At 36.3% G+C, this 11,403-nt stretch overlaps 1 long non-coding RNA gene across 1 annotated transcript; it reads right to left on the minus strand.

Moving 5' to 3' along the window:
* Positions 1-654: 654 nt before the first annotated feature.
* On the minus strand, positions 655-2,043 carry LOC306645061. Its single transcript, XR_013759527.1, has 2 exons — positions 1,920-2,043; positions 655-1,768 (listed from the first exon to the last, which is right to left on the minus strand). It is a non-coding gene; the product is annotated as an uncharacterized lncRNA (long non-coding RNA).
* Between the last annotated feature and the right edge of the window lie 9,360 nt (positions 2,044-11,403).

Below are 11,403 nucleotides of genomic sequence, written 5' to 3' on the forward strand. Positions count from 1 at the left end.
GTGATATTTCTACTCTTGAAATTGATATGATATGGAGGAAGATTAATAAACCTTTCAGGGAGGCAGAAATAGAAAATATTTAATTTATGACATCTAAATATTAGAGGTGAAACACATGTACTGATATCTGCTTATGTGTACATAAATGAAAATGTACTTATATGCACACACATTTCACCAATTATCTCAACTATTCCCTTAGGAGCATCTCACTAACCCAAAACAAAATTTCAATAGTGAGGAACTAGATGTGCTCCCCTACCACGCTCCCACATCTCTGTCTTCTGAAGCCATTTCACATTCAGGTCTCCAAAATGTTCTGTTTGCTCTCGAGTAAGCCAAAGGTTATTGGGTCAGAGATATAAAGAGAGAGCCAAAGGTAAAAGGCTGAATAACTGACTCTTACCAGAGAAAGGAAATGTTGCCCAGCTTGAATTTCCTCCTCCTTTTCCTGCAAATTGAAATTCTTGCCCTAAACAAGCTGTTTCCAAACACATGTGAAATGGACAAAAGAGAAGAGGAAATGAGGCATCACGGGATCTGCTGTGGGCAAGTAATGAGAGCCACAAAGGTTTTCAGGACCCAGACAGTGATCACCCTGCTACAGTATATTTGCTTTCATTGTAACACATTTTCTCCTAACTAGTTAAGATGAAATTAATAGAACTGAAATGGTCATCTCTCTGTCTTCCTTTGCCCTCCATTTTTCCCTTTCTCTTTTTACATTTTTTTTAAGCTTAGAGAGTAATAGAAAAGGAGGTTGCTTTGGTTACCATTAAATCAATCTCACCTCATATCCTTTCACAAGTATAAAATTAATTCAGAGTGATTCTGATTATAGCAACTGTATCCCAGCCCTGATCAAACATAATTACAATTTGATGTCGGGTCCCTGTCATTGTTGCATCTAGGTAATGGAGCCTGTATTTCAGCCAGCAGTGCCTTGTTAATGAATAGGAGCAATGAGAGGCCTACACATTGTCTCCAGTGACCTCTTCTGCATCATAGAAGCGAACTGCATTGATCAACACACTAAGATGGGTTATTATCCATTATTCCGTTTTACAATTAGCGAGCACCTGGCCCATTGGCAGTCAGAAGCTCTCTGCTTTCCATTTGTATCTATGTGAGCCCCCAACTCTGACACAATATAGCACACCAATTTCCCTTCATTAAAGGAAGGAAATTATAAGGAAAGAGCTGGGGGAGGCTTACGAAGGTGTTGTTGCTGTTTCTAAGTTGCCTTCCAGTTTACAAGGAGCAGATATTGGCAGAAATTCTACAAATGTTAGAGATAGCTTTGAGAGAGCTGGTCTTTTAAATATTCTCCTTTTATTTTAAATGTGGGAACCAAGATGCTCCCCACCAGCTCCTGAGGTTGGTATACTTCCAGATGAACAAGACAAAGAAATAGAGAACAAAGAAATGCCACATGGTCATCTCCAAAGCTGCAGAAAAGGAAAATTGGTTGCACTTTGCTAAGTCCATTCTCTTCTGATTTTACAAATGTTTATTTCCAGCATTCAACCCATTTGAAGGAAGAGAGCTATTTGGTTTTGGTGGCAAATACATTTTGGATTTTTTATCTTTCCACAGATCAGTTTATTTGTGATCATTCTTTTGTAGGAGAAAATGTCCAGTAAAGATTTTTATTTCCCCAACAACAATTAATAGTCATATTTTTGGCCTCCAGGACAAAGGAATTTTATTTCTTGGGTGGCACCAGGCATTTTCTATATGATAACAACTTCAGAATTTGGGAATGGAGCTGAGGAAACGAGAAAGAAGGATCACAGATTAACAAAGACTCATGGCCACAGAGACTCAATGTATGGTTTTAGCAGACTGAAACTTCTAAATTCAGCTAATCTGGGGTTCTCAGTTGTCTCCTGAAAAATTGACTTTCTACCCAAACTCACCAAAGAACAAAATGGAATCAGAAGGACAATTTTGTATATAAAGATGGTATATGAAGTTCAGAGGTTCCAGTTAGAAACACCCATAGTTTGAAGGTGGTTTAACCAGAGTTTGCAAAGACCAGGCCCTGCCACCACAGAGGTCCCTCTCCAGCAAATGCTCACATTGTTCTCTACCTCACATCTTTGCAGAACCTAGAAAACAAAAGAAAAACAAATCGTTTTGTCTTCCAAGAAATGTTTATGGTAATTCAATTCTCCAGTTATAAGGATAAAAGAAGACAAATTCTCCTCAAAGCTCAAGTTGGCCAGGCCAGGCTCAGGCTCAGTGGTGCACATATCTGAAATCCCAGTCACTCAGGAGGCTAAAGCAGGAAGATCACAAGTTTGAAGCCAGTGTTGGCAACTTAGCAAGACCCTATCTAAAAAAAAATTTAAAAAACAAGGGTTGGGAAATGGCCTAGGGATAGAGCTCAGTAGTAGAGTACCCCTGGGTTCAATCTCTAGTACTACAAAAAAAAAAAAAAAAAAAATTGGTTTGGGGTGTATGTTTAATAATGTAGGAAGATGCTGGACAAAACAAATCAGGATGAAAAATTGAGCAGGTACGGTCTATGTGCATGTGCGTGCGTGTGTGTGTGTGTGTGTGTGTGTGTGTGTGTGTGTGTTGTGCGTATTAAAACAACAGCAAAGAAGTACATCAAACTGCTAATAATGGCTATGACCAGGTATAAAATTACAAGAAATATCTGTCTTCTATGTGTTACTCTTTACTTTCTGAATTTGAAACAATGAGCTAGTATTACTCTCATAATCTAAAAATAAACTGTAAAAAGATAAAGTCATAAATCTCTTCTCTGCTTCTAGACAGAAATATACCCACATCATTCCACACATAACTGCCTCATCTTCTGCTCTTTTCAGACCCAATTAAGGAAATCTTTGACATGAGACAGTTGTCATTTATGTCAAGCCTATGTTGTCCCTGTTGAAATTTAAATCTGCTTCCTTCATGGACTTAGAGACCAGCTGTTTGCCTACTTCCTGAAAGTGTTGTTCATAATGCTATCCATGCTGGCTACTATCTATTTATAGCCAAAGGTCTCCTGGGAAGGAAATGTGTGAACTATCATTGACATGGAAATTCTGGGGGAGAGGGCTAGTGATTGTGATCCACTAAAAGGAAATGAGTCCTGGTCTCTGGGAGAAAGTGGCTGTGAGGGCTAAGGAAAGCATTTTCCATATAAAGGCCCATTTGGTAGACTTTTGGAAGCAATGAATCAATGAATAACATTTAGCCAGGCACTGTGGCACATGCTGTAATCACAGCTACTCAGGAGATGGAGGTAAGAGGCATGCAAGCTCAAGACCAGCCTCAGCAATTTAGCAAGACCCTGTCTCAAAATAAAAAAATAAAAGGGAAGGAAGGAGTGGAGTTTAGTGGTAGTGGCAAGGCCCTGGGTTCAATCCCCAATACCAAAGGAAGAAGAAAAAGAAAGAACGAAAGAAAGAAAGGAAGGGTGTGAGGGAGGGAGGGAGGGAGGGAAGGTAACATTTAAAACTTTTGTTAAAATTTCTCAGCAAGCCCAAATTGCATGACAATCCTTTAAATTTTTTTTTTTTTTTTTTTTTTTTTTTTTTTTTTTTTGCTGTGCTGGGGATAGAACCCAAGGGCCTGTGCTTGCAAGGCAAGCACTTTACCAACTGAGCTATATCCACAGCCCAATCTTTAAATCTTATAAAACAACTTTAAAAGAATGTTTCTTAAAATTTTTTAATGGTCAAGGCCTGACTTTTCTTATTGGGATTATACAATAAAATCTACTGTTGTGGGTAAAGTGTCTCTTTCATCTGTCATTTCTTCTTCCTTTCCACTGCCCAGGACTCCCTCAACCCATGATGGGTGGATCCTAAAATAATCTTCATGGTATCTATCCTGGAGCCCTGATTTTGGTTGTTCTGCTCTAAAGTTTTAACAGAAATTTACTGCATTTGAAAAACAAAAAAACTTACTTTTTGTAATATGAACCTAAAGATCACTGTTCCAAAGCATAAGGGAATTCAAAAAGCCTGCTTCAATTCCCAGTAGACAGCGGTCCACTTATCATTCAACATCTATCTCAATACCAATGATAATCTGGTCTTATTTTTCTGGGGATATCAGGCATCATTCCATTGTTCAGGACCCAGGAGGTGCCTGTAAATGCTTATCCAAGGAACAGAAAAACTGATTGTCATTTCCTTTGGTGATGATAATAAGCCCTTTGTATCCCATATTTTGCAAATAGAAGGAACTTAATCTACATTAATTAGTCTGATCTTTACACCTTTGTATCCATTAAGCATTCAGTAACAACAAATATATGTTGGGCAAATCTTTGGAGGCAGACCCTGGAGGTAAAGGAGTGAATAAAATAGATATGGTTCCTATTCAGAGCTTACACTGTAGTGGGAAATAATGGAGCAACTACTTGATAGTTTTTTAAATATTCTTTTGATACAGATAAGTACTGAGAAGAAAATAAAAGTAGGTTATATGATACAGCAAGGGCAATCATAGTCGTCAGGGAGGATCTCCCTGAGGAGACAACATTTGAACTAAGGCTTCAATGATGAGGTCTAGAAAATGCTAATCCATATAGCTTCTCTTAGATTTGCAATGTTCTTAATTGAGGGAAAATGTACTTAAGTTTAATGCACATATCTTAAGTTTACAATTTAATGACTTTTGCTAAATGTATGCACCCGTATGATCACCATTGTTGAGATAGAGAACATTTCTATTATTCCAGCAATTTCTTTTGCTTCCAGCATTATTGAGGCTTACTTAACAAACAAAATTATGATCCCTCAGAATTCACAGGGGGTTGGTTCCAGGAGCCCACTCAGATACAAAAATCTGTTGGTGTTCACATGGTTTATATCAAATGGTATAGCATTTACATAGAACTTATGCGCATCCTCTTGTATAATTTAAATCATTTCAAGATAATTTATAACATCTAACATAATATATATGCTATGTAAATAGTTGCCATACTGTATTGTTTGGCAAATAATGACTTAGAAAACAGACAAAGAATTTTTCCAAATAGTTTTTTGTTGTTGTTGTTGTTTGTTTGTTTGTTTGTTTTGGGTGCTGGGGGTCGAACCCTGGGACTTGTGCTTACAAGGCAAGCACTCTACCGACTGAGCTGTCTTCCCCAGCCCCTCCAAATAGTTTTGATGTGCAGTTGGTTGAATCCATGTAAACAGAGTCAAATGTATAGTTAAGGAGTATAATAGGATGTTTCGATTAACCAGAAGTTCTTGTGTCTACTTCCCAGACATTCCTCCCTACCCCCTTGGAGGCATGTACTATTCTGATTTCTGTCATTACAGATTAATTTTGCCTTGTCTTCAACTTCATGGAAGTAGAATCACATAATATGTGCTCTTTATGTCTAGCTTCTTTCATCAATATAATTATTTGAATCTATCCATGTTGTTGTACTTATCAGTTTTTTTTCTTGTTGAGAAATATTGTGTAACTACAACACAATTTGTTAACCCAATCTCTTGTTGACTGACTTTTAGCTTTCTAACAGTTTTAGCTGTTATGAATACAACTGCTACAAATATTCAAATTGTTAGTCTGAATCTAGGAATGTCCCTGAAAAGCTCAGGTGTTAAGCAATGCAGTAATGTTCAGAGGTGAAAAGACTGGATTATGCAAGTTGTTACCTCATCAGCCCATTAATCCAATTGATGGATTAATAATTTGAATGGACTACTGGGTGGTAACTCTAGACAAGTGGACATGCTGGAAGAGGAGGTCACTGGGAATGTGGCCTTAAACAATATCTATCCCTGACCCCTTCCTTCCCACCCCGTCAAACTGCCTCAGCAGTCATGAACTGAGAAACTTTCCTCCACCACACCTTTCTGCCAGGATGTTCTGCCTCACCACTGGCTCATCAAAGTAGAGACAGTCACCATGGACTGAGATCTCTGAAACCACAAGCTCAAAACAAACTTTTCCTCTTCTAAGTTCTTCTTGTCAGGTATTTTGGTCACAGAGAAGAAAAGCTAACTAACACAGAAATATTCTTTTTTTAGTACTATGGATTGGACCCAGGGTGCTCAACCACTGGGCCACATCTCTAACTCTTTTTATTTTTTATTTTGAGACAGGTTCTCACTAAGTTGCATAGAGCCTTGCTGAATTGCTGAGGCAGACTTTGAACTCGAGATTCTCCTTCCTCAGCCTCAGGAGCCTCTGGGATTACAGGGAATGCACCACCTCACCTGGCCTTATATTCTCTTGTTGTATACTATATGACTTTATTTATCTTGGGTAAATATCAAGGAGTGGGATTTCTGTGTCTTAGGGTAGGTATATGTTTAACTTCTTAAGAAACACACAAAATGTTTTCCAAAGTTGTTAATACATACACTATTTCCACCTGCAAATTATGAGAACCCCAGTTGCCAACATTTGTGCTGTTAACTTTAATTCTGGTAATTCTTATAATTATGTGACTTCTCACTGCAATTTTTTTTGAAGGAGGCACTGGGTTGAACCCAGGGGCAACGTACCACTGAGCTACATCCCAGGTCTGTTAATGTTTTTTTCATTGTACACAAATGGGGTAAAACTTTTCATTTCTCTGATTGTACACGATGTAGAGTCACACCATTTGTGTAATGATACAAGTACATAAGGTAATGATGTTTGTCTCATTCCACCATCTTTCCTACCCCCACGCCCTCTCCTGTTAACTTTTTTATTTTGAGATGGGGGTCTCACTAAGTTGCTAAAGCTGGCCCTGAATTTGAAATCTTCCTGCCTAAGCCTCCTGAGTTGCTCAGATTACAGGCATGTGCTACTGCACTCAGCCTGTGATTTTAATTGTCATTTCCTAATGATTGATGATATTAAATACCTATACATGTCTTTAGTGGTCATTCTTGTAGGTTCTTTTATGAAGTGTCTGTTCAATTTTTTTGCCCATTTTTATTGCCCAGTTTTAATTTTGTTATGAATTTACAGGAATTATTTTTTATATCTAGATATATCTCAGATATATCTCCCCCCATGCTCATCACCTGTAGCTTGCATTTTACTTTATTAATGATAATGTTGGTAAGAATTTTTATATTTTTGATGATGTCAATCAATGTTCTTTTTTTTATGCATTTGTGTGTTTTCTAAAAAATATTTACCTACCCAAGTTGGAGAAGACTTTCTTTATATGTATATTTGTGTGTGTGTGTGTGTGTGTACAAATATTCATACATATATATACATATATATATAAACTTTATGGCTGTAGCTTTTACCTTTAGCTTATGATCCACCTTGAATTAATTTTTATGCATAATATAAGACAGGGATTGAGATTCTTTTTTTTTCTTTTATTTATCCTATTGTTCTGTTACCAGGTGTTCACTAAGATTATTTTTCCTCTACTGAATTATCCTTTGTACCTTTGCAAAATTCAATTATCCATATCTGGATGTATCTATTTCTAAACTTTCTATTCTGTTCCATTGATTCATATATGTAAATTTATAATACCACAATTAATTAATTATAAGGCTAGCGTACATTCTGAAATCAAGTAATGTAGGTTTTCCAAATTTTTTAAGATTGTTTTGAATATTCCAGGTCTTTGAGTTTCACATAAATTTTAGAACATCACTTTTACTTTATTATATTGATCAAAGCAGTCATGGAACCAAAAAAACGTCACCTCTTAATAGAGGGGTGGCAGGAACATACAAGGAGGAAAGAATTGATGGCAAGTATTTTTTTAACGTTTGAGAATCTAACATGTGCTTATTGTTAGAAAAATTGTTAGAAACACAACAGTAATAGAATGCTTTAACATGCTACACTGAATCTTTATGAAATCAAGAAAGTGACAATTAACCACAATAAAGGTATCTAAAAAAATACTAGAAACAAAGTAGGTTTAATACATATATTTCAAATTTGTGAACTAGAAGCAGTAAATATACATTTTCTGATGTTGCTTGACCTTAATAGCCCTAAGGGCTCAAATAATCTTTATTTTATTTTTTAATTTTTTTATCTTTTTATGTGTTCTAATTGGTTATACATGACAGTAGAATGCATTTTGATACATTGTACACAAATGAACATAACTTCTCATTCCTCTGTTATACATGGTGCACTGGTCAGGTAATCATACATGTATACAGGGTCATAATGTCTGTCTCCTTCTACTGTCCTTTCCATCCCCACTGCCCCAACCCTCCCCTCACTCTCCTCTGCACAATCCAAAGTTCCTTCATTCTTGCCTACTCTCACCACACACACTGTGGGTCAGCATCCACTTATCAGAGAAAACATTTAGCCTTTAATTTGGGGGGATTGACTTATTTCACTTAGCATAATATTCTCTAGTTCCATTCATTTACCAGCAAATGCCATAATTTCATTCTTCTTTAAGGCTGAGTAATAGTCCATTGTGTACATGTACCACATTTTCTTTATCCATTCATCTGTTGAAGGGCATCGAGGTTGGTTCCATAGTTTAGCTTTTGCAAATTGAGCTGCTATAAACATCAATGTGGATGCATCACTGTAGTATGCTGATTTTAAGTCCTTTGGGTTTAAACTGAGGACTGGGATAGCTGGGTTAAATGGTGGTTCCACTCCAAGTTTTATGAGGAATCTCCATACTGCTTTCCATAGTGGTGATGGCAACTATTTTTGAGAAATTCCACCATCTAATCACAATAATTAGCATCCTGCTAAATACAAAATATACTTACCGATTTCCAAGATCTCTAAAAATATCCTCTTGTTACAGCATCAATTCAAATTCATGACCTCATTGCTTGAACTGAAGATGGAACTCCTGGTAATGGTTTCTTCTGATTAGTACTGTGACCTATGTCACAAGTTATTGATATTCTTCCCAAACTCCCAACATACAATGTCAATGCAAGGATAAGATAACCATGTTAGTCACTAATGTTCAGAAAGAAGGAAATGAGAGACCTGTCACAAGTCTACAAAATATGCCCTCCTACCATTTCCCATCACATACTGGCCCCGAATGCTCATGGACAACCTAAAGAAGAACTTTATAATGGATGTGCCCAATTGTGGACCACAAATAAGTTACAGTATGCTGCTGGACATATTGGACTGGGAGAAACCAGGTCTAGAACTCTTCAAAAGGCAGCCCCAGGGAGTGGGTTCTGATGGAGTAAGCGCAATGAGGGATACAAGACACCCAAACTTCTTACTCCATCATGACACAATGTCAGAGACCAAAGAGATACCCTACCACCTGGCTGTCCACCTCAGTAGCCCACACAGCAAACCTCTGTCCCCAGAATCAAGGGCCATTGCAACTGCTAGGAAGGGGCAGGACACATATACAATAGATCTGGGAAGACTGAGCTGAGGCTGCTGGAAAACCTGCTTCCAATGTGGCCTCAATCCTTGTCTTCACATCTGTTCTGCACTTCTGTCCATTTGTGGATACTGTGCCCTCTTAGTGGTAACCAACACTAATTCATCATCTTGAAATTGATGCCATGAAAATTTTCTATTGGCTTGAAATTCACTCATACTAACCCAAGGAAATTCAAATAAATGAAAACAAAGAATGTGCTGTTGGATTCTTTAAGTAGAATTTTAGGCATTATAACTTCAGAATTATATAAACATTAAAGTATTAGGTTAAAATAGATTAAACAGTTTAAATCCTGACTTCAGCTAACAAAACATTAAGGATAACTACCAATATTTTGAAAAGATTGCCTAAGAATCCTGAGAAGGATTTAATCCAGACATTTTAAATTTATAAATCAATAAATTATTGATAACAAAGCTATGTTCTTATTTAAAATGGAATGAAGTATTGGTACAAGCTAAAACATGAATGAACTTAAAAAATATTAAGCTAGGAATTCGCTGTAGCTCAGTGGCAGAGTACTTGCCTAGCATGTGTGAGGCACTGGGTTTGATCCTTAGCACCACATAAAAATAAACAAATAAGGTCATTCTGTCCATCTACAACTACAAAAAATATTTAAAATATTTAAGTAAAATAAGCCATCACAAAAGACCATGTATTGTATGATGTTATTTATACAAAATATCTAGAATAGGCAAATACATAGAGAAAGAAAGTAGATTGGTTCCTTAGGATTGGGAGGTAGAGAGAAAGGGCATGATTACTATCGGATGCAAGGTTTTTTTGCAGGGTGATGAAATAGTCTAAAATTGATTGTGATGATGAATATACAACTACATGAGTACACCAAAAACTATTGAATTGTATACTTTAAATGGTCAAATTGCATGGTATATGTATTACTTTTCTGTGACTGCTGTAACAAATTGCCTAAACTTGAAATCTTAAAAAAGTAAAAAATATATTCTCTCAGTTTTGGGCCAGATATCCAAAGCTGGTGTCCCTTCACTGAAATCAAAATGTTGACATGGCTATATTCCCTCTGGAAGATGTAAGAGAAATCCACTCCTTGGCTCTTCCAGTCTGTGGTGGCTACTGGCATTCTTTGGCTTATGGCTGCATCAGTCTATCCAGCCAATACCTTCAAATCTCTCTCTGCTACATCTTTACATCAGTGTGTTTAAAATCTCCCTCTGCCTCTCTTTTGTAAGGGTACGGGTGACTGTAGAGTTCACTCTGATAACCCAGTATAATCTCCCCATCTCACAATCCTTAACTGTATTGCATTTGTAAAGATCATATTTTCACATAGGGTAACACTTAATAGGTTCCAGGGATCAGAACTTATCATCTTAGGAGTGGAGACCATTTTTCAACCTACCACAGCATGTGAATTATATCTCAATAAAGCTATATTTTAAAAATAGGCAGAGTATAATTTATGAAGAAATAAAATTTAGTACACACAAAAATGTTATATTCATGTTATAGATTCAAAAAGCCTTAAAAGACAGCAATTGATTACAAACCTTGTTTTTATAAATTTTTTATCTTGATTCAAATAGACCAACAATAAAAGACATTTTGAGACAAATGAAGAAAAATGAACATGAACTGTATGCTAAATAATACTGAAAATTATTTTTAATTTATTTGAGGTGATGGTGGTATTAAAGTTATTTTTTAAGCTCTGTTAGCAATTTATACATAAGTGTTTTCAGATGAAATAAAATGATGTCTGGGATGTGCTTTTAGAGATTTAAGCAAACAAAAGGGAATAGAGAACATGAAATCTGAAAGTAAAATAAGTTGATAACTGTTTTCTCTACTTGCTGGGTATGTGGGGGAGGGGACTTGGTCATTACACTAGTCTCTTTATTTGCATATATTTTAAATTTTCCCATAATAAGTGTGTTCATAAGAACAAGTTCAATTTTCTCATTTAAAATTCTGAACATTTTTATTTGGAGACTTTAAACAAATACAATATCCTCTCTAATATTTTTAAACATTTTCTTATCACAATTCTAACATTTAAAAAGCTATAT

This window comes from Sciurus vulgaris (genome assembly GCF_902686455.1).
Source record: "Sciurus vulgaris genome assembly, chromosome: 15".
NCBI classification, from domain to species: Eukaryota; Metazoa; Chordata; class Mammalia; order Rodentia; family Sciuridae; genus Sciurus; species Sciurus vulgaris.